General features: G+C 47.2%; 1 protein-coding gene across 6 annotated transcripts in view; it reads right to left on the bottom strand.

Moving 5' to 3' along the window:
- Window positions 1-21,764, bottom strand: part of Slc39a11 (solute carrier family 39 member 11) — a 379,750-nt gene that overhangs the window by 307,149 nt on the left and 50,837 nt on the right. For 2 of the 6 annotated variants that reach the window (XM_055592213.1, XM_055592209.1), the window contains exon 1: window positions 1,812-1,902. The exons of 3 other annotated variants lie outside the window; for them this stretch is intronic. The gene's annotated coding sequence lies outside the window, so the exon portion shown is untranslated. Of the gene's footprint in view, window positions 1-695; window positions 840-1,811; window positions 1,903-21,764 lie in introns of those variants that run through there. One more of the 6 variants, XM_055592215.1, reaches the window with a different exon arrangement.

A 21,764-nucleotide genomic window follows, 5' to 3' on the forward strand; every position in this document is an offset into this window, starting at 1 on the left:
TCAAAGGAGTGGTGAGTGCTGGACATGGTGGCACATGGCTTTCAGTCCCAGCACTTAAAGAAGCCAATGCAAGCAGATGTCTGCAAGGTTAGCCTGGTCTCCTTAATGGGTTTCAGGCCAGCCAGTGCCACATAGTGAAATCCTTTGTCCAAAAAATAAAAAAGAGGGACTTGTGATTTTTTTTAACTGAGACTCTGAACCATTAATACGCTGATCAGCTGATCATTTCCAGTTGCTTGTGAGTAAAATGTTAAACATTTACAAAGATAGACACCGAGCTAACATCCGCTCAGTTCTCGCTATCCAAGACGGATCACAGCATAGAACACCCCAAGGGCCTCACTGTGTCTTTTGACAGGTACTGATAAAAAGAAACAACCTTCATTTGCCAGCCACCAAAATTCAAACAGAAGGGAGTAGTGGGTGTTCACGGCGGCTGGTGGGATAGGACATACTAAGCCCATTTCATCACCGAGCACCTGAGATGAGGAGGAATGCTGGGGAAGACTGAGAACCATATCCTGTCCATCCGCCAGCAATAGCAGTTATCGAATGAGATCCCAGCACCCCCGGGAGAAGTTTCTTCCGTTCGCTGTTTGAAAACTGGCTACTCAAAGGGGGGGGGGGGGGGCAGGAGTTCTGGTCTCCCTCAGGAGCTACTTAGATAATTTTTTTAAAGATTGCCCAGAACTTACTGTGTAGCAGAGGATGGCTTTGAACTCCTGATCCTCCCGCCTTCCACTTCCCAAACGATGCAATTAAGGAGTGTGCTACTATACCTAGTTGAGCTTTGTGCACAGCAGGCAAGCACTCCACCAAATGACTTCTATCTCCAGCCTTTGGAGCTACTTAAAAGAGCAGAGTCTCAGGTGAGACACAACACACTTGCCAGATCCCAAATCTGCGGCTTATTGAACTCCAGGGGGGAATTCTGACACAAGCTAACTACTGAAAGCCAGACCAGCTTCTATACAGTCAACGGTTTAGCGAGTCCTTCTCCATAGGAGACTGGTACATGCCGTTTCAAGTACCAAACAGACTAATAAGCTCTTAGGAACAGGACATGCCAGTCAAATCATGCCAGGAGGTCTGCTTTAGACTCCAGGAGCTGCATATTAACATCACAAACTGGACCAGTGACCAGGAGAGGGGCCCATTCCCCGCCCGTCCTAACTTCAAAGAAGCCAACATCAGGCTACACTTGTGTGCATTTTCACTCCAGCAGCACAGGGCAGCCAGCTCCTATGGAGGCAGTAAATGTCCTTCTTTCCCTCCTCTTTTAAATCTGTTGCCTCCGCACTTCAAGATGCTGATTTAGTTAAAGCGAGGAACTGCCTGGGCTTAAGTGAGCTGGCACAGAACGCGCAGGCCAGACTCTACTAGAGACGCCCAGGAGACGGATTCGGGATCGGGGCTGACAGTATGAATGTGAAAAAGTTCTCTAGCAGCCATCCGGCGGGCACTGGGCTCTCGGGCCTCCCCCAGACCTGATGCAGGTGGGAGTGGCAGGGGCCTCGGAATTGCTGCCATTGGATCCCAGCGATCCCTTGTCCCCTACACACCACCACGAAACAATGAATGAAGAGGCCCTCGGTTGTGCACTCCGGGGCCGCGGATCACTGCCTCCGGCTCATCCTAGGGTGGAGCAGAGGAGGCCCGAACACCTCCCACCCACCCACCACCTGTCACAGCCCCCTGCTGCTCCACCAGGACCTGGCCTCCCTACAGCATCCCTTCGCAAGCTCCGGGCACCTGCACACTCTTGTGACTGCCCGGGATCCCGGGCCTGAAGGAGAGAAAAGGCGACTCACTAGGGTGCCCTCTCCAGCCCCCTCTCCACTTCCATCAGCCCCAGAAGACACTCGCTCGCCAGGCTCCACTCCTGCAGTCACTTCCTGCTTCTCTCCAGCACACGTGGCCCTCCACCACCAGGCCCCGCCCCTCCGTAACTGGCAAATCCTGCCTGGAGAAGAAAGTCTCTGGTTCACAGCCTTCCGTCGGTGCAAGAACAGGTGCGGGCGGGCCAGAGCAGCATCCTAAGGCCACAAAGCACAGAGCCCAAGGCCAAGGGCAGTGCAGATCGCGTGTACACAACCCAGGAAGCCCAGGGAAGCTACAGACACCCAAAGAAGGGGCACTTTGGTGCAGTTCTGACGTACTTAATGTTGTCTACATCTTTTGTCATTTGTCCTAAGCCCTAACTGAACTACTAAGCCAGCGTGATGGAATGTCAGAAGGCAACATTCCGAAGGTCAACAGCGGCTTTATCCTTAAGATCAATGGCTGCCATTAGGAGGATGCCCAACACGGGTTCTGCATTCTACTTGAGCCTGTGATTTTTCCCTTTGAACCAGGGGCCCCACTGAGGACCATACTCTAGGAAACACTGCCCAAGGTCAAGGACTTGGCACTCCGGAGCTTCTGTGAAAATACCATGACTAGATTCAGCTGTAACAAAATGAAGGCCAGTTTCCCGGTTTCATTAGAATGTCAGGAAAACAAATAATTCCTTAGTATGTCTCGTGCAGTGTGAGTGGCATACCTACACTAACGTCATGATGGTTTTCTGAAATGTGAGTTAAATGAGTGATCTGTATTGTATTTGGCAGCCCAAGCGAAGAGGAATCAGGACAGAAAACCAGCCTGCAGATGGAGTGGCCACAGATCAAAGAATATAGTAAGGATAGATTTCGGTTACCCTGTTATAGAAATGACATGCCTTCATTGTGAAAATCACTCCGCACACCTAGAGATGAAGGAAGAATTCTGGGCCAGCTCTCAGGCAATACCCAATCAGCTCCTAGAAGATTTCCTTATCTTATACACACCTTAAGCTTTTGCATTTTACATACACTGTCATCCTTAAATCTCTTTCAGGTCCTGGACCCAGGTAACCCTTTGAACGATTTAAAAAGAGACAGGAGACTGCAAGTCTGGCCACCTAGGCAGCCGGGAGATTTACACAGCAAAGGTATTACATACTGCCAGGATTGTTTTAAGTACACCGGTATCACTCTTGTCTGAATAGCTGTTACCACGGTCATCTTGTCCACCTGGCAGAATCATGGTTTTCCAGGATTTAATGGCAGACCTGGATTTAATGATGGTGACCCTGCTCTGAACCCACCTCCTGTCCCAGCTGCCTGTTAGAGTTATGGCTTTGGTATGGGAAGAAAAACAAAAAAATTAAAAAATAAAATAAAATAAAACCTAATGACTGGTTGTAAGTCAGAGCTGTTTCCTTTGTCCCTGGACTAAACATTTACACCCTTGCATCCTAAATTTCACTCTTATCTAACAGGCCTATTCACATGCTACTTATTTTGGGGGTATTTTGGAGGCTATACTCCTTAGCTAAATTGAGTGACTTAAGCAAATCTATTAGTGAGTTCTTTAGAAGACAGAGTCTATCACTTCATCTACATCAGTCCAGCAAGTCAGCCAATGGTCACTCCCATAGGCTCTGGGCTGTATCAGGAGGAGGTGATCTGGACAGGTGGTCTTATGCCCTCAAGAGACCCACTACTTCCAGGCCAGTGACAGTCAGCCAGGTAAGGTGCCACATGCCTATGACCCAGAACTTGGGAAACTGAAAAGTAGGGGTATGGTTAAAAGCCAGCCTGAGCTATACAATGAGACCCTTTTTCAAAAACAAATAAAAAACAGGAAGAAGAAGAAGAAGAAGAAGAAGAAGAAGAAGAAGAAGAAGAAGAAGAAGAAGAAGAAGAAGAAGAAGAAAAAAAAAAAAAAAAAAGACAACCCCAGCAACAGCTTATTATATGAACAGCACAAAACAAGGCCCAGGGGACAAGGCCATCAGTTCCACCCAAAAAAGGTCACAACACTCCCCCACTGAGCTGGCCATGAAATAGCACAATGCCTTGGATTCACCACAGAATTCTCTGGGAAGCTGAAGTGAATGGAGTAGAGATAAACCACACAGCACAGTCACGAATCTCTCCCTGATAAAGTTGGAGAACGGCAGCACGGAGGCTCACGATTTTTTTCTACTTTCATACGCATTTACCGTTTTCAGAATAGAAAGTTAAACAAGTTTTTCTGGTTGGTTGGTTGGTTGGTTGGTTGGTTGGTTGGTTGGTTGGTTGGATGGTTGGTTGGTTGGTTGGGTTTTTTTTTTTTTTTTTTGGTTTTTTTGTTTTTAAATCAGTCTACAAAGTGTCTTTCCTACCTGGTCCCTTCTTTCTGCTGCTTTATGTGCTTTTAGCACACTCCTCCTGACCTTCTGGCGGAAGACACATACACCCTGCCAACTGTGTTCCAGGCCCCTGGTTAAGCTAAATAAAGCATGGGAAGTCTCCCCTCCCTGAACCTCCCTTAAACCATGGCTACTCAAGGCCACCACCCTGCCTCTGTGTTCTCCAACTGAAGGCCCTGCACCCCTCAAAGCTTGAGTTAAATGCAATCTCTGCTCTGATGCTGGATAGAAAACAGGTGCCCATCCTCCCAGAGACCACAGGATGTCATGTAGCTTCTAAAAACTTGTCCCAGCTTGCTTTCTGTTGCTGTGGTAAAACACTGTCCATAAACAACTTGAGAAGGTAGGGTTACAGGTTGCGGTTCTTAGCCAAAGGGGAGTCAAGGCAGGGACTGAAGCAGAGACCACACAGAAATACTACACCTTGGCCTGCTTCCTCAGCTTGCTCTGGTAACTTCCTTACACAGCCCAGAACCACCTGCCCAGGGATGGTACTTACTGCCCACAGTGGGCTGGGCCCAACCACATTGTCAGCAATCAGGAAAATGCCCCACAGATACACCCATAGGCCAATCTGATGGAGGCAATTCTTCAACTGAGATTTCTTCTTCCCAGATATGTCTGTTTGTGTCTGTTTGACAAACTGTCCCAGGACCTGTGTTCCTTGAGCTCAGAGGTTTAGTTTGTTACCATCATGGTGGGAAGCATGGCAGCATGCAGACAGATATGGTGCTAGAGGAGCCTTGAGTTTGATATCTAGATCCCCAGGCAGCTGAAGGAGACTTCTTTCCACACACAGGGTGGAGCTTGAGCATCAAAGCCCTGCCCCCACAGTGACATACTTTCTCCAACAAGGCCACACCTCCAGAGAAGCTAACTTCTCTGATAGCATCAGCAGAAGGACCCAGGGTTTCAGCCCTGTGTTTGAACACTTGAACCCACCTATTTGTACAACAGGGGAAGGTTGTTTGAACACTTGATCCCAGCTATTACTGCAGCAGGGGAAGGTTGTGCTGTGAAACCTTTAGTGGGTGGAGCCTTGCTGGGGGAAATAGGTCACTGGGCATGGTTTCAAGCTTCAATAGCCTACTAAGCTCTTCCCTTCTGTGGTGGTTTGAATAGGTGTGGCCCTAATAGGTAAGATTCATGTGTTTGAATGCTTGGCTATAGGGAGTGACACTATCAGGAGGTGTGGCCTACAACACCCCCCCCCACACACACACACACCAGGACTTCTCACTGCCCTTGGAGGAAAACTAACTCCCCACTTTAGCCCCTGGAATCTGGCCCCAGCTCTTAGCCAGACTGACCAACAACCTCTGACTCGATGGACCCGTCTCCTGCCTCATGGCCTTTGCACCTGCTCTTGCCTCTGCCTGAAGCACCTAGCTTCACAACTCACCTAGCTTGACCCTCCTGTCACTTGGGTCTCACCTCAAATGTTATCCTTCAAAGGGGCATTCCTTGAATTTCTGACCCAACACAGATCTTTCTTGTCTTTCATGTTCTCCCTAAATGCAAGCTCATGCCTGCCATTTCCACCTGTTTCTCCAGGACTTACTGCAAAGCAGGTGGGCCCTATTCACTGAATGAGTAAACCAAATAGGGACAAGAGCATTATCTCTCGGCTACACTTTACAAAGACTTACTTAAGAGTTATCAGAAAAATGATGTGTGCATCCTGGATCAAATGGTTCCAGGAATGCTACTGCACCTACCTTAGTATCACACAAAGGTTCTCAGCCTACAATAATTTTGCTCTTCTCACTTGCTGGCTTGCTTGCAGGATCACGCTCAGCTAACTTTCTTACATCAGCCCAGGACCACCTGCCTAGGGAATGGTGCTGCCCAGTGTGGATTGAGCCTTCCTGCTTTAAGACAATCCCCTCACAGACACAGCCATGAGCCAGCCTGACTTAAGCACCTCCTCAATTAAGGATTCTTCTCTTAGATTGACTCTAGGCTGTGTCAAATTGACAGTTAAGACTAACCAGGGCACAGTGTCTCCTCCACGGTTGGGACAGATTCTGCCTATTTGCCTTCAGGTTGGTTCCTTGATATACACAAGTAAACTATGAAGAGAACATTCTTGCTAGCCTCTAGCCTAAGCAGAGAAGTCCACAGGAACTGGGCACCACTTCTCTGAGCCTGCTGCAGACAAGAGCTGTTCTCCTGGGCTCAAGGAAGAAACTGAGTCAGCAACCTGGCCCCTTCTCACCTTTGTCTAACATTTGATTCTGAGCCGATAATACAAATGCTCTGGAGAGGCTTAAGCATGCAATCCTGATGACTTATGAAAATCTGCTGCAGAGACAGAAGTTTCTAGCCCCGAATAAGGTGTTTAAAATTCAGACCCGGCTTGCTCGACTGCCAGCTTAATAAGATACCAATTACTAAGTAAAAACCACCACCAATTGAATATGGAATCAACCCTCAGGTGATACAATCTGAGACAATAATTAGCAGAAATCAATTTCCACATTCTCTACTGCTGTTGCTTTAAATAGCTCCTCTGAACCAGGCACGGTTTTCCCAGCCACTCCAGAATTGAAGCAGGAGCACCATGAGTTTCAGGTCAGCCTGAGCTAGAAAATAAGACAGGCAGGGTTTTCCCAGCTACTCCAGAATCGAAGCAGGAGCACCATGAGTTTCAAGCCAGCCTGAGCTACAGAATAAGACCTCGTCTCAATACCCAAAAGAAAAGCTGCTCCTTCTGGCATCTCCCAGCTAGTAAGTCTACAGAGACCACATTAACAAGCTTACTAACATAACAGCTCTGGATCGACACTTAAGTTCAGTGCCCAGCCTACCCCATTGCCACTTGCCTGGGTGACCTGCTTGTCCAGTCACTCAGTAAATGCTCACCGCGTATCTATGATGGGATAGGATTTGGGGGGAGGGGTGCTGGGTGCACACCAACATGTGACATTGGCTCAGACCATGGCTTCAGTGCTGCTCATATACCTTGTCTCGTCCTGTATTGGCTGCACCGCATGAACCAGGGCTGATACTGAAGCCTTGTGTTTCTCAAGGATGATTTTCCTCACTCCTCACAAGACGTCCGAGTCCTCCCCTGACGGATGTCTCAAGCTACATAAGACAAACCAGCAGAACACGCTCTCTTTCCCGAGGCTAAGAGAGCAACAGACCGTGCAGTCCACACCCAGGGCCATGGCAGCAGGTGCATGGGAGGAAATGGTCTTCGAGGCAGCAGATCCACATAGACAATGCTGAGAACTGACCAGAGAGCTCTTGGAACCAAAGCCTAGGCCAAAGCTCTGGAAATGTGTGGTTTCTTCTTATTCTGAAATGGTATTTGTTTTTGTGACAAAATTTCTACTTGTTCTTTTTTGCTGCCGTTTTGTTTTGAAACAGGGATTCCACGTGTATCCCAGGCCGGCTGTGAATTCCCTGATCCTTCAGCCTCTGCCTTTTCAGTGCAGAGATTCCTGGACTATGCCACCACTTTTTTCAAGCTGAAAAGATCCTCTGAAGTATAGAGCCCCAGAAGCCACAAAGCCTGGATATGCCATAGATGAATGTTTAGAGATTCATGCCAGAAATCTAACAGTTTCCCCTGGCAGGCAGTCACGCACCTAACGGCCCAGAGATGCCCACCTGTGCCTTAATCCATGCACTCTTTAACCATGTCACCTGTATCAATTGCTCTTCTCACCATGGTGACAAAATAGCTTATAAAAAAAGCTTCAGGAAGAAAGGGTTTATTCTGGCTCACAGTTCAAGAAGACACGACAAGCAGAAGCTAGAGGCAGCTGGTACACTGCATCTACAACCAGGAAGCAGAGAGAGAGAAAGGCCTGTTCAGCTCACTTCCTTTATTCAGTCCAGGACCCCAGCCTGTGGATGGACACTGTCCGTAAGTAAGGTGGGTCTCCCCTCTTTCTGGAAACACCCTCACAGATACATTCAGAGGTGTAAGACTATTACGTCCTTCTTACACAGTGAAAGGATCTTTGCTGGTGTGGTTAGGTGAAGGGTCTTAAGATCAAGAAATGGTCCTGGATCACATGGTGGGCCTATGACATTCCAGTGGTCCTGCTGAGGGGAAAGAGAGGGATGATAGGGTGAGAACAGAGGCAAATGAGACCTTGGACACAGACATCAGAGAAATGCAGTCAGAAGCCAAGATCGGTGGGCAAGCACCTGAAGCTGGGAAAAGCGTGGAAGTAGACCTCCCTCGAGCATCCAGAAGGAATCCAGCTTTTCACATACCTTAAAATCAGGACTTGTGACTCCTAGGAGTCACAACAGTGACTAACCACAGTGCTCAAACCCAGAGCCTTGCAAATGCTATGCAAGCCATCTCCTGCTAAGTAACAACCAAAGCCCAAATCGGTATGTCTTTAAACCATCAAGTTTTTAGCCTGTTCCAGCAGCAAGAAGAAATTCATACACCTCCTTTTGCCTGGGAGCAGCTAATCTCAACCACAGTGAACCACCAAGATCCATGCTGAGTCTCATCCACTGTCATTATGGAGAAGCATTAAGTACATAACTTGGTAGGCCTGGTAGGAGATGAAAGTGGGAAGTTCCTTGGTCAAAAAAAAAAAAAAAAAACAGAGTGAAGAGGCTGGCACAGTGCCATATATATTTTATCCCAGCACTTGGGAAACAGAGCCAGGCTGATGTCTGTGAGTTCAAGACCAGCCTGGTCTACATAGTGAGTTCCAGGCAAACCAGGGATTCGTGGTGAGACCCTGTTTTGGTTTGGTTTGGTTTGGTTGGTTGGTTGTTTTCTTTTTTAATGGAGAGGATAGGTACTATTAAATGTAGCAGAGGTCTGGGAAGATGGCTCAGTGGTTAAAACATTTGCCCACAAATGTGAGAACTGGAATTTGTACCTCCAGAGGCCAGAGTGGCAGGCGTCTGTAACGAGAGTGCTTTTACAGTGAGTTGGGAGGTGAGGACACGAGAATCCTGGGGAGCTCACAGGCCAGTGGACCTGGCATGTGCAACAGTGATGAAATCCCATATCAAACGAGGTAGAGGTTACCCTCTGACTCCCACCTGCACACTGTGCCCACACATGTGCTCACACACATGCACACACATGTAAACATCACACACAACGGACCGGGCGAAAGAGACAGACTGACAGACAGACAGAACAACATGTAGTTCCCATGGTCATGAGATGAAGATGATTAAGGACCTCAGGCAGTGAAAACTGAGTGTGAAGCTGAGCTTGGGTCTTCTGAATGACTGCACAGGCTACATGCGCAGTCAAACTGTTCCAAAAAGGTTGAGAACAAGAAGGCCCTAGAGCAGTGGTTCTCAACCTTCCCAGAGCTACAACCCTTTAATGCAGTTCCTCGTGTTGTGGTGACACCTCTAACTCTAAAATTATTTCATTGCTACTTCATAACTGTAATTTTGCTATTGTTATGAATCATAATGTAAGTACTTTTGGAGATAGAGGGTTGGTGTGGGGGTCGCGACCCCCAGGTTGAGAACTGCTGCTCTAGAAAGCGGGAAAGCCAGGATAAGGAAGCAAGATGCAGCCCCAGATTTCTTGGAATAGAGTCTGAACACTACAGGCTGAAGCCTGGGATACTACACGGAGAACATGCCCAATTCAGAGTGGGAATTAAAAGACAGGCAAAAAAAAAAAAAAAAAAAAAAGAGGAACCTCAGAACTCAGAAACGAGTAGACCAGAACAGAATCTGGGTGCAGCAAGCTCTAGGGGGCCTATAAAGTGATTGAGAATTGGAAAAAATAGATATGTTGACTCAAAAAAAATATCATCTTCAGAGACCTAAATTAATGAACGTTTAGCTAAATGCCCATTAACCCTTAATTATTGACTTTAATACTCATAAAAATTTAATCCCACTCAAAAATTAATCTGAGGATTAACTTTCTCACTTTCAGGGAAATCTTAAGTATGCACAAAACAAGCCAAGAAATCATAGCCAATCATAAATTAAGTAAAGCTTAAAGCTAAGCAGGTCCAAAGCAAAGTTTTAAAAACATCTTTCGTGACTGAAGTGGGGGTGGGGGTGTAAAATTACTTTATTTGGAATGTAGGAGCTTTTTAATATGTTCAGTACCAAAAAACATTTTTCTCTTGAAAAAACAAGTCTTGGGGGAGGAGGTGGTCTATAGAGATGTTAAAAGGCCCCTGAGTTGAAGTCAGAGCAAGGATTTCGAGATGCTGTTCTTCCAACAAAACTCATCCTATGCAGTATAGCTGATGCCAGAGAGAGGCTAGGCATTGCCTAGCTAGGAGGAGGGTAGCTTTCTGCTGTCACCATCACTCCAGGGCATGTGACCAGCAATAATATCATCATAATAATGTCATCACAATAAGAAAATAATATACACGTAACAGAGGCCAGAGGGGACCTTAGTTTTACAGCGCTAGCTAGGACATTGGGTCATGGCGAGGATAAGAGTCATTCTGCCTTTCTTAGGTTCCTTTCCCAACTCGGGAAATTTTTATTAAGCTATAAAAATGAAGCATCAAAGCCTTTTGTGCTTACTTAGTAAACCTAGCCAACTAACCAAGACCCCTAATAACCAACACAAGATTCTCAGTCTTACTGCCCAAAGCCTCTTGGGCACACATCTCTACCAATTTGGAACACTGAGTTCCCATTAGATTTGCCACACTTGTTTTAATCCATCATTTCCCAAGAATTTTCTTCCTCACATAGGGCAGCTGCAGAATGGAGAAGTGTGACCAGAGTCAAGGTCCTAAGAAAGGCTCTCTCCTCCATTGCACACTCCCTTAGACCCCAGGGCTGCCTGTCACCACCAGGCCAGCATCCATAACTGAGTGAGTTCTTTACTCTCTACATGCTCAACAGACGACAGCTGGTGAGGCCTTGGCACAGGTTATAAGCCTCCAGCCCTGCAGAGCCCTCCATACACCAGAGACTGAACATTTCTCTGAATATCTCAGACTTCCTATGTGTTCCCAGAAAACCATGACGTCAAGGCAGGTTCTCTACACTGCAGACTCCTTTTCTCTTCCTTCAATCCAGAAAATTATAACACACAGGCTTTGGATTCAAACCAAGTTGCCTCCAGGGCTCACTCAATAGTTAGGCTTTAGAAAGTGTGTCCTGATGTGGCTGAGTCTGGGGCTGAGAGGACTATGCTGAGTTCCTTCAGAAGCCTCTTTACATAGACATGCCTTCTTTACCAAAAATTTACTTTGTGTTAATTTTAAGAATCAGTGAGCAGCTCTCTTCTGACTGTAAGACTAACTCACCTCTATCACCAAAGGCCACAAAATGGTTTGAAAGGGTCTGGAGTGATGGCTCAGCAGCTAAGAGCACTGGCTGCTCTTGCAAAGGGTACAGGTCAATCCCCAGCACACATATGGTGGCTCGCCACCCAACATCTGTAACTCCAGTTCCAGGGGATCCAATCTCCTTTTATGAGCTCCAAGGCACCAGGCATCATGAGGTGCACATACATGAATTCAGACAAAACATGCGAACACATAAAATAAAAATAAATGTCTTTTAAAAATTGGTTTGAAACAGATTTGTCAAGCAAAATATGTTAGTTAAGAACTAATTATTTCTCCTAGTTTTTTAACATATCATAAAGCTCACAGATGCCACTACCAATCAGTACTTGGGACCAATATGACCAATGGAGCTAGCAAACTGAGGGTGTGCTGCTAGAACCCAGAGCAAGGAAATTGGATTTTAATTTGCCTCTGCCTTGCTCGGCTTTTGGAAATATTAATAATTGATAGATGGCAGTACGAGGCAGTTCTTTCAACCTGAGACATTGCAGGTTGGAAATCACTGCTGCAGGGTATAAGGAATAAATGAAACCCACAGACATTGGTTTGAGAAACAAGAAGAGCGATCACAGAAAAGCATCGCTCCAAATAGTTAACTAGCTAAGTAGCTCCTGATCCCTGATGTGTATACCAATTAGCCTGTTCAGCCCTGAAGGGGATTACAATGAGGGTGCATCTTTTCTCTCTGGTGAGCAGGGGAGGCATTTAATAAGCATTTGTCAAATAAATGAATATTTACAATGCACACTGCCCAGCCGGACTCAGGGTGAATATCTCACAACTGCTTCTAGGACAGGAATTAATCAAAGAAGTGAGCACAGCTGCTGTTTCAGGAGGCTGGTGGGGCTTCAGGTGACTGGGCTGGCAGGGGACATGGGGGAGCTCATGATGAAGAGATCCTGCCCCTTCAAGTGCTAATTATTCTTTTCTTTTGGTGTGCATCTCCTCCTTGGAGCCCTTGCTGGCCAAGCTGTGTTGGCTGGAACCACATGCCATGCCCCAAAGGGGCCACACATCCTTGGGCAGAGGTCAGTAAGGGATATAGCAGAACACTGGATGATGAGACTGGACCCTCAGAGGATGTGAAGGCTCTGAGTGGGCAGAAACAGAGGAATCCTTACTTTTTCCCTTCTTGCTCTTTTTGGGTTTGGTGGTGCTAGGGATGTAACTGGGGCTTTGTGTATGCTGGGAAATGTTCTAACCATTGTTCTGGGGTGGCTCACATCCCCAGCCCAAGTTGGGCATTGTTGATGGAAACGCCAATGTGATGCATACCATAACTCCAGTACTCAGGAGGTTGAGGCAGGAGGATCACCTACCAGGTCTAAGTCAACCTGGGCTACACAAGGAGACTCAGTCTCAGAAACCAAACAAAACCTCAGAGGCACGGAGGTAGAAATTAACTGCAAGAATCTGGCCAATTAATCTTAGCCACAGTCCTAACCATGGGGACTCAAGGGTCAGGTTCATGCCTTGCCATTCAACCTGTGACCTTCTCATACAGCATAGACGGGGATCTTCTGAAGATGCAGAATGCCAGGCTTCTGAGGGGAAAACCCTGGGCCCAAACTTCAGCCAGATCCCCAGGACATCCCAGTCATACGTGAAGGGCACAGAACCACTGCATGCAATTTGCCCCTCACCCTCCATGCATGCACTATTTCTTTTGTCTTTACACCAAAAGGAACCTTCCAAATTCAGTCCTGGGTGAATGACAGCATTTTGTGCACAAATAGGACACTTCCTTGTGAAAGGCTGCAGCAGTCACCAACCAAATCCTTGGTCCATCCTCTTGTCTCCAGGTTTCAAGAAAGGGTGGGACAGCCTGGAATATCTGGATCTCAGAGGCTGCTTTGTTTGGCTACAGTTTCCCAACCACACAGCACAGAGGAACACCCATGCCAGACCATTCTTGACAGCAAAGCTGGTGCACAAAAGCCTGCTTAGAGGAAACCTGGATGAAACAATCAAGGAAGTCTCCCAGGGAACCAAAGAGCGCCCTGTTAGGAACCACTAACCTACACAAGGGGAGAGGTCCTGGCAGGAGTGTGGTCCTCCTGCCAGCTAAAGAGTTCATTAAAGTCTTGAAAATGAGGCCAGGTTGAACCCTGCAGGCTCCCAGTGAGAATCAGCGGGGTGACCAAGGGCTGTCCCATGTCTAAGGGGAAGCCTTCTGTTGGTGACACTAATGAAGACAAGCAGCCTCCAGCTGCTGGGAGCTCTTGCCATCTGCCCCTCCACCCACAGCCGCTCTTTATTATTTAACCCACAGAAGGCAATAAAGGCCCTTCGCCTTTTACTCGTGTGCCATTCTGAGTCATATCAGATGCTTTCTAATGGTATTGTTTAAAGGGGGCGGGGGCAGGATCATTTGTTAGGATAGCCACGGTAATCCATCTGCACACTCCTCCTTAGCCATCTAACAGAAGGCGTGAAGCCATCCCAGGCGGGAGCACGTGCCGATCTGCCCCCACTGGAAGGGAATGCTGTTTACTGCCTGTGTCAGTGCACAACGCTTGGAGACTGCCAAAAGCCTCCCGTACCAGCCTCCAGGCTAGCCTGGACCTTACCCACCCTTACTGCATGGAAGGAAGATAAACCAATATATATTTTGCCAATTATCAGATGTATTCCTGACCCCCTCCCACCACTACTTAGCATCTTCAGAAGCTGGATCCAGGGACTAGTAGACGCTTGCCCAGCATGCACTAGGACCAAGGTTTCACCCTCAGCACAGTAAGAAGTGGGTGTGGTGGTGCACCCTGTAATCCCAGCCTTCCGAGGGAAGGAGTTTAACGTTGTTCTTGTTTACAGAATAAGTTTGAGCCCAGCATGGAATACCTGTGACCCAAAAAAACAAAACCTGTGTACACCGCAGCATATGTCAGAGGACAACTTGGGGGGTTGTTCTCCTTCCATCATGTGAATCCCAGGATTGAACTCAGATTGTCAGGTTTAGCGGCAAGCTGCCTTACCCCCGCCCCCAGGCCATCTCACCACCCCCACTTATGCGTTTTCTTTTTGGATAGAGTTTCAATGTACCAATATGTCCAGGCTGGCTGATTCCAAACTCTCCTCACGGCCCCAACTGGCCTGGAATACACAGTCCTCCTGCCTCAGTTTCCAGGTACACACCACCAAGCCTGGCTTGAATCTATGTCTTAAACCTACCAGTCTGAATTAGCATCAGCAGGATCCCAGGCAAATACCATGCAAAAAGAAAAATTAAAAAAAAAAAAAAACCCTACATGGTTGTTCGAATGATTTGAAAAATATAGGGAACGTATCATATTCAAATCACAAGGGATGTGTTAAGAAATAATTTCTTGAGCCAGGCGTGGTGGCACATGATTTTAATACCACCACTTGGTAGGCAGAGGCAGATGAATCCCTCTGAGTTCGAGGCCAGCCTGGTCTTGAGTGAGTTCCAAGACAGCCAGGGATACACAGAGAAATCCTGTCTTAAAAAACAAAACAAAACACACATAGAGAAAAAAGAAAAACAGAAATAATTTATCTTCTAATTTATTCCATTATTTTTCTGTATACATAAGGATCCTATTATGTATAGAGAGGTATATGTATATATACATATGATTTCTTTTATATAACATATGATCAAACTAAGCCTTAAAATGTTTCTACTTTTCTTCTGGGTTCTGTGTGTACATTGTGTGCACAGTGTGTGTGTGTGTGTGTGTGTGTGTGTGTGTGTGTGTGCGCGTGCACACATGTGCAGGCCAGGTCAACACCATGTGTCTCCCTCTCTCACCCCAACCTTGTCTTTTGAGGCAGGGTCTCTCACTGAATCTGAGGCTCACTGGTTCCGCATGGCTGTCTAGCCAGTGAGTCCCAAGGATCCTCTTATCTGCCCTGGGATGACAGGTATACACCATGAGACTTGGATTCTGAGGAATAGATCTCAGTCCTCATCCTCACAGGACAAACAATTTTCAGGCAAAGTCATCTCCGTGGCCCTAAAAGAGTTTTGTTTTGTTTGTTTGTTTTTTAATTGGCATGAGCTAAATTTTTGACGCATAAATGGGTATTATAATTTGGGCCAGCTTTTCTCCTTTCTTGGTGGGCTGGCAGGGCCTTAGTCTCTCATGTGAAATTATGCACTCTGGCTCTGCCCAGTCTAGCCTAGATACCTGGTGTGCTTCAGGAGGGTCTTTCCATCAGTGACCAGCCCACAGCTAGTCACCACCTTCTAGACACAGATCTGCCCTTCTTAGCCTTGTCTTCCTCCACTGGGTCTTTCCTGAGTCCTGGGTTAGGTGGCATCCTCTCAGCATCACAGAGGCTTCTCCCCAACCCTCTCTACCTAATCTGTGGCCCTCCCCAGTTACAGCGAGTCTAGCACAAAGGCTGAGTTGGACATTTGGGGGCAAGGCTCCCCTCATGCCAAGAACGAAGTCAAAGCATCTGTAATAGACTACGAATAAGAAGAAAACCTTCTGTGGTACCCAGAAAGGCTTCCCCAGGTGATGCTAAGCCGACAGGTACCAGGCCATCCACCTTTAAGCCAAGTTTCTGTGTTTCTTGAAAGCCAGTTTACCCCTCAGAGCCTGTGTGCACTCTTAATTCCCTAGGTAACTGCTGTGTTCCCTAGAATTTCCCATGTGGGGAGCTTGGCCCAGGGTAAGCTCAAGGTCATGGAGCCTGTGAGGGGTGGAGTTAAGTGGTCACTGATGGAGGTAACACTATTAACACTATTAACAGTTGACAGGGTTTTCTTCTAAACTATTTTTATGTATCACACACAGATAAAGAGATAGATAAGTGTACTTACGCGTGCACATATGTATATATTGACACTTGGATAGTCACAAATCTATCTTTATAGAGATACATGCATGGATGTATAAAGCTAAATTATATGTTTGTTCACGTTTCCTTACATAAAGATAAATTTGAAAACAAACACATTTGCATGTGTCCTTATGAATTCCATAATGATAGTGATTATATTTCATATGTGGCAGTTTACTCAGGAACATATTGGATGACTTGGTGGCCCATTGCAGGGACCTTCTGAGCTGTCACAGTCACTTCACCTCTCCCTCCTTTGCTGTGTGGTGTCCACTGTGGGGCTGTGCTTTGGGTGTTGGGGGTGGGTCCCATAATGCTGTGCATTCAAATGCTAAGTACTGTCCACAGATCTGGTTGCTATCCAGGCAAGTACATTCCTACATTCAATGAATGATATTGTGTAAACTTTGCTCCCTTATTTTCGCTAATTGGCTAATAAAGAAAGGCTTGAGCCTGTAGCTGGGCAGAATAGAGGTGGGTGGAGCTTCGGTTCCCAGGATGGGGGTCTCAGATAGGGACCATGAGGCCAGAAGAAGCAGGAGGAGAAGAAAAGGAAGAAGATGGAGAAAGAGGATGTGACCTGATGGAACAAATCTGGCCCAGACAGGACAACTTATTGGCAAGTATTTGGGAAATGCAGCTGAGAAGCAGCAAGACTACCTTAAAAATTAGTTTAAATTGTACTTGCCCAGTTATTGTGCTAAAGCTATTAAATAAACCTATAGGTTTCTGTCTCCATTATTTGGGGGGTTGGCTGGGTCATAGAATAACCCTCTAGAATTTAATAAATATTCAACAACATTTGTGTTTGGCACATCTTCCAGAGATGCTTACAGGATGCATCTACACTCTCAGTGTCACAGGCGACCCTCTTACGGATGCCTCATTATGCTCCAATGAGGATGTTGCCATAGTAGCCCTCCCTAGAAGGGCAAGCTTGCTCAGAAGGGATGGCCACACTTCCTTTTGACAGACATTGCCAGACCATACTCTTGAAAGTGATCTCAGTTCACTGCCATTATAGATAACTGGAAATTCTTCATATTTCTGAGAGTTAGTCATGGATCCTCATCAATGTCCCAATTTTGGGTGCTGAGATATCAGCCCCACCCTTTGAGAAGCAGACGGTTGAAGATGTGAACCTGGTATCTGGCAGCTAGGGGTCCCAGCCCTGCGCCTGCCTCTACTTCATCACCTACGCAAAAGACACACGTCCGAGCTGGGCATGGTAGCGCATGCCTTTAATCTCAGCACTCCAGAGGCAGAGGCAGATGGATCTCTGAGTTCAAAGCCAGCCTGGTCTACAGAGTGGACAACCAGAGCTACACGGAGAAACCCTGTCTGGAAACAAAAAAAAACACACAAAGAAACAAAATGGCCTCTGGATTGCTCCCTTCTCTACCTCCTTTCCTCCCCTCCCCCCATTTCCCAGCCAGGAAGCTCCCATCTGGCTCCCCCACAATTATTCGCCTTCCCCTTCTGATTGCCCTTTGTCATCTTCCTCAATCCTCCTGACCAGAAACCTTCCTTGTTCCCACAGTAACCCATCTTTCCCCACAGAAACCCTTCCTTGGGCCCCATGGGCTGACTTACTCTGCAGATGGTTCTTGAGCCCACCTGCCTTGCCCAGTCATGATGGGACCTGCCTTATTGACGATCAGTGGGCCCACAGTAACAGCACTCATGAGACTGTGAACCCCGACAGTCAGCACAGAGCATGGAGGGCACAGCCCAGCGTGACTTTGGTTCACCAGCAAGCCTCAAAAGGAAGCATCCTCCTTCTTTATTATTTGTGAAATGCAAAAATGCACTGGTCTCCTGCTGTAATTTCCCTGCCCTATAGTCGTCCAGAATCTGTTCACCAAACCCTCAGACTCCCACGGACTTATCAGCAGGTAGCTGATTAATTGTGGACAGAAACATGGCTGCCCTGGCTACTCAGTGACTTTGGCGGGACTCCTCAGTGGCATCTGAAGATGGCTCCATTGCCAGTTCCTGTTCTCTAAGACTACAACACTTTGGTAGAGACTGGCACTGGTGGGACTGGGGAGAGAGGTGGTTTCAGATGGTAAAGCGCTTGAATCGCAAGCCTAACCCTCAAAACCCAGGTGAAAAAGCCAGGTGTAAAGAGGAATGCTCACAATCCCAGTGAGGGCTAGGGAGGGGAGCCTGGAGCTCGCTGGCTGACCTGCCTAAACAAATATGCGAGCTCCAGGCAGGTAGGAGACGTCTGTCTCAAGAAACAGAGTGAGGCTGGAAAGATGGCTCAGCAGGTAAAGACAGTTGCCACCATGCCCAAAGACATACATTCAATCCCAGGATCCCCTACAGTGGAAGAAGGAAACCAATTCCTACACATTGTCATCTGACCTCCACACTTGCGCTATGGCATGTCTGTAAACACATATATACACACACAGCTGGGTGTGGTGGTGCACACCTTTAATCCAGCACTCAGGGGGCAGCACTCTGTGTGTTTGGGGCCAACCTGGTCTACATAGCAAGTTCCAGGTCAACTAGGGCTACTTAGTGAGACCCTGTCTCAACAAGCCATACATATGTAATTTAAAAAAAAATAAATAACAGCAACAACAAACAGAGTAGATGGTTCAAAAAAAAGAGTAGAAGACCCCTTGGGAATGACACCCAAAAATTACCCTTGCCCCCCCCCACACACACACATAAAATTGTTTGCAGTGCAATTTCTACCCATTGTCCTGCACGATGGTCCCCATGCCCCATTGCCCCATTCCAGTGCCTAAAAGCAAAAGGCAACACGATTACCCACAGGCCACCAGAATAAGCAGCAGGGAAGGTCAGAGGGGGTTGAAGTTGGCGCTGCACAGGATCAAAGCTGCTTTCAGATGATTCTGCAGCCGGGTACAGTGACCTTTCCATCCCTGTTTATTTGGAAATGACCTTTAAGCAGCAATCAGCAAGAATGAAATGCTTCAAAGGAATAAACTAGATAATGCAGATGTCCCCGGTGGTAAGTTACACCCGAGGCATCCGGCTGACAATGGAAGTGGCCTTGCCCTGGGCAGCCAAGGGCTAGGCCACCCATTAGATTAACAAGTGAACACGGGGTCCTCACAGCCTCGGTCCAACAGACAATGGGGACTCTGAAGGCAGGGTGACCTGGGCAAGAAACACGATTAGTTCCAGAATTAAACCTCAAAGATGAGCCGATGTTTCATTTGATTTTGCCGGAGCGAAGAATGCCCAATTACCCTTTTCTGTCCCAGGATGGGAATCCCCAAGGTCCGGGCACAGCTGTGGCAGAGGAACTGTACAGACTCCACCTGCCTCACTCGCACAAAGTAAACTGCCACATTGCTGAGTGCCTTCCTCACGCTGCTCCTCCTCTCTGCTGAGTGTGAGGAGGCTGAAACGCTAGAGAAATTAAGCCTTCAGAGTCAAAGACAAAGAAAGAACTAAGTAATGCTTTTACACAGTCTTCTCTCTCTGTCTTTCACTCTGTATGTTCCATTTTCCCCTCCCATTCTTCTGGTTCCCTCCTTCTCACCTATATTGCATTCCATTCACAACAGAACTCAAAGGCAGCACCAAAGGGGGGTGCTTGGCCTCTCATAAATCCCTCAAGCCAAAATAGAAATAGAACGATGTCCCAAGAAGTCAGAAGAGCAAGGTGTGCTGGCACACTGGAGAGATAGTGGCAGGAGGTTCAGAAGCACAAGGTCATCCTTGGCTATACATCGAGCCCAGGGCCCAGCCTGGGCTACATGAGGCAGAGGGGAACTGCTCAGAAACAAGGCTGTACAGTGAGTCCTGAAATCTCATGGTTCCCTGTCCACTGGAGGATGGGATGGGATGACGCATGGAGGGAAATCCATCAAGGAGGGGGTGCTCTCCTCTTGGAAGAGCAGAGGCTGTCCCAGTCACCCCAGCCCTGATCCAGCTCCCCCACAGCAGGACCTTGAGAGACATCAGGAGACCGTGAAGCAGTACCTGGTGGGGAGATACGCAGCCCTACGGTGGCAGCCCTGGGACCACAGGCTAGTTGACATGGTGACCTTCTTTTGGAACAAGGACAGAGAAGATCCCAGGCCTAAGAAATTGAGCCCTGCACTCAGTAAAGAGATGGAAGAGAACGCACATCACCCTTTGCTTCTTACCTATAATGGCTTGGAAACTGAGCGACATCTAAATCAAGCTATGATCCCATAATCCCCTTCCCCAGCAAGAAAATGGAATAGAAACAAACAATCCTCGTCTAGAAATGTACCTAGAAACACCACTCATGACAGTCAAGAGACAAAAGCAACCCAAATGTCCAAGGGTTGGTGAATGTATAAAAATATGTAGGGTATATCGATACAATGGAATATTAGGCAGCCATGAAAATGAACTACTGAGACATAGCACAGTGAAAAAAGCCAGACACAAAGGACCATGTCCTGTGTGCTTCCACAGACAAAAAATGGCCAGAGTAGGTGACTCTATAGAGGGAGAAGGCGATGCTGTGGTTGCCAGGGGCTACAGGAGGAGGGATAGGTGGAAAGTGCTTAATGGCTGTACAGTTTTCTTTTACAGTGAGGGAAAAGTTTTGTATGTACATGGAGGTAGTGGATGGGAATCCTGTAAGTGGCACTTAAGCAGTTATTGAAAATGGTTAGGCTGGAGGGAGGGCTCAGTCTTTTAGAGCCCTGGATGCCCCTGCAGGGGATCAGGGTTCAGTTCCCAGGATCCACAAGGTGGCTCAAAGCTGTCTGTAACCCCAGTCCCAGGGGATCTGACACCCCCTTCTGGCCTCTACAGGTACTGCATGTAAGTGGTAAACACATGCAGACAAGAGTAATAACAACAACAAAACCCACTAATCATATAAAATAAAATATTTTTAAAAAGAAAGAATATAGTTGATCCGATGTTGTGTGAATTTCACCTCCATCTTTCAAATGTCTGATGAGCAGACCTATTGTTATTCATTTCCAGCCTCGGGATTCTGCAGACAGGCAAGTGTGCAGGACGCAGGAAGGGCCTCGCTCCCCTCACTCCTGCTCTGAAATGCTTGCTAGCAGTTTTGGGGAAGAAAGAAAAAGATGTATTTACCTCGTTTTATGTGTATGAGCGCTCTGCCAGCATATATGTATATATATATGCATGCCTGGTTGCCTCAAAGGTCGGAAGACGGTGTCAGACTGCCCTCAATGGGCTACAAATGGTTGTGACCCGCCATGTGGGTTCTGAGACCCTGTAGTGTCCTGGAAGAGCACCGGTGCCCTTAACCGCTGAGTCCTCTCTCCAGCGCTCACTGCTCCTTTGACAAAGCAAGCATAGCTAAACAACGCTCTCTTCTTTGGTAGAATTTCATGTCTGCGTGTTTATTGACTGTGTCCCTAAGAGATGAGAAGCTGAAGAAGGCAGGGAGCCCACTGCCTTAGCCCGAAGTAGACACCAATAACCTCATCCAAGTAGATGCAGGCATATAA

This window comes from Psammomys obesus, unplaced genomic scaffold (genome assembly GCF_907164565.1).
Source record: "Psammomys obesus unplaced genomic scaffold, mPsaObe1.curated_primary_1811, whole genome shotgun sequence".
NCBI classification, from domain to species: domain Eukaryota; kingdom Metazoa; phylum Chordata; class Mammalia; order Rodentia; family Muridae; genus Psammomys; species Psammomys obesus.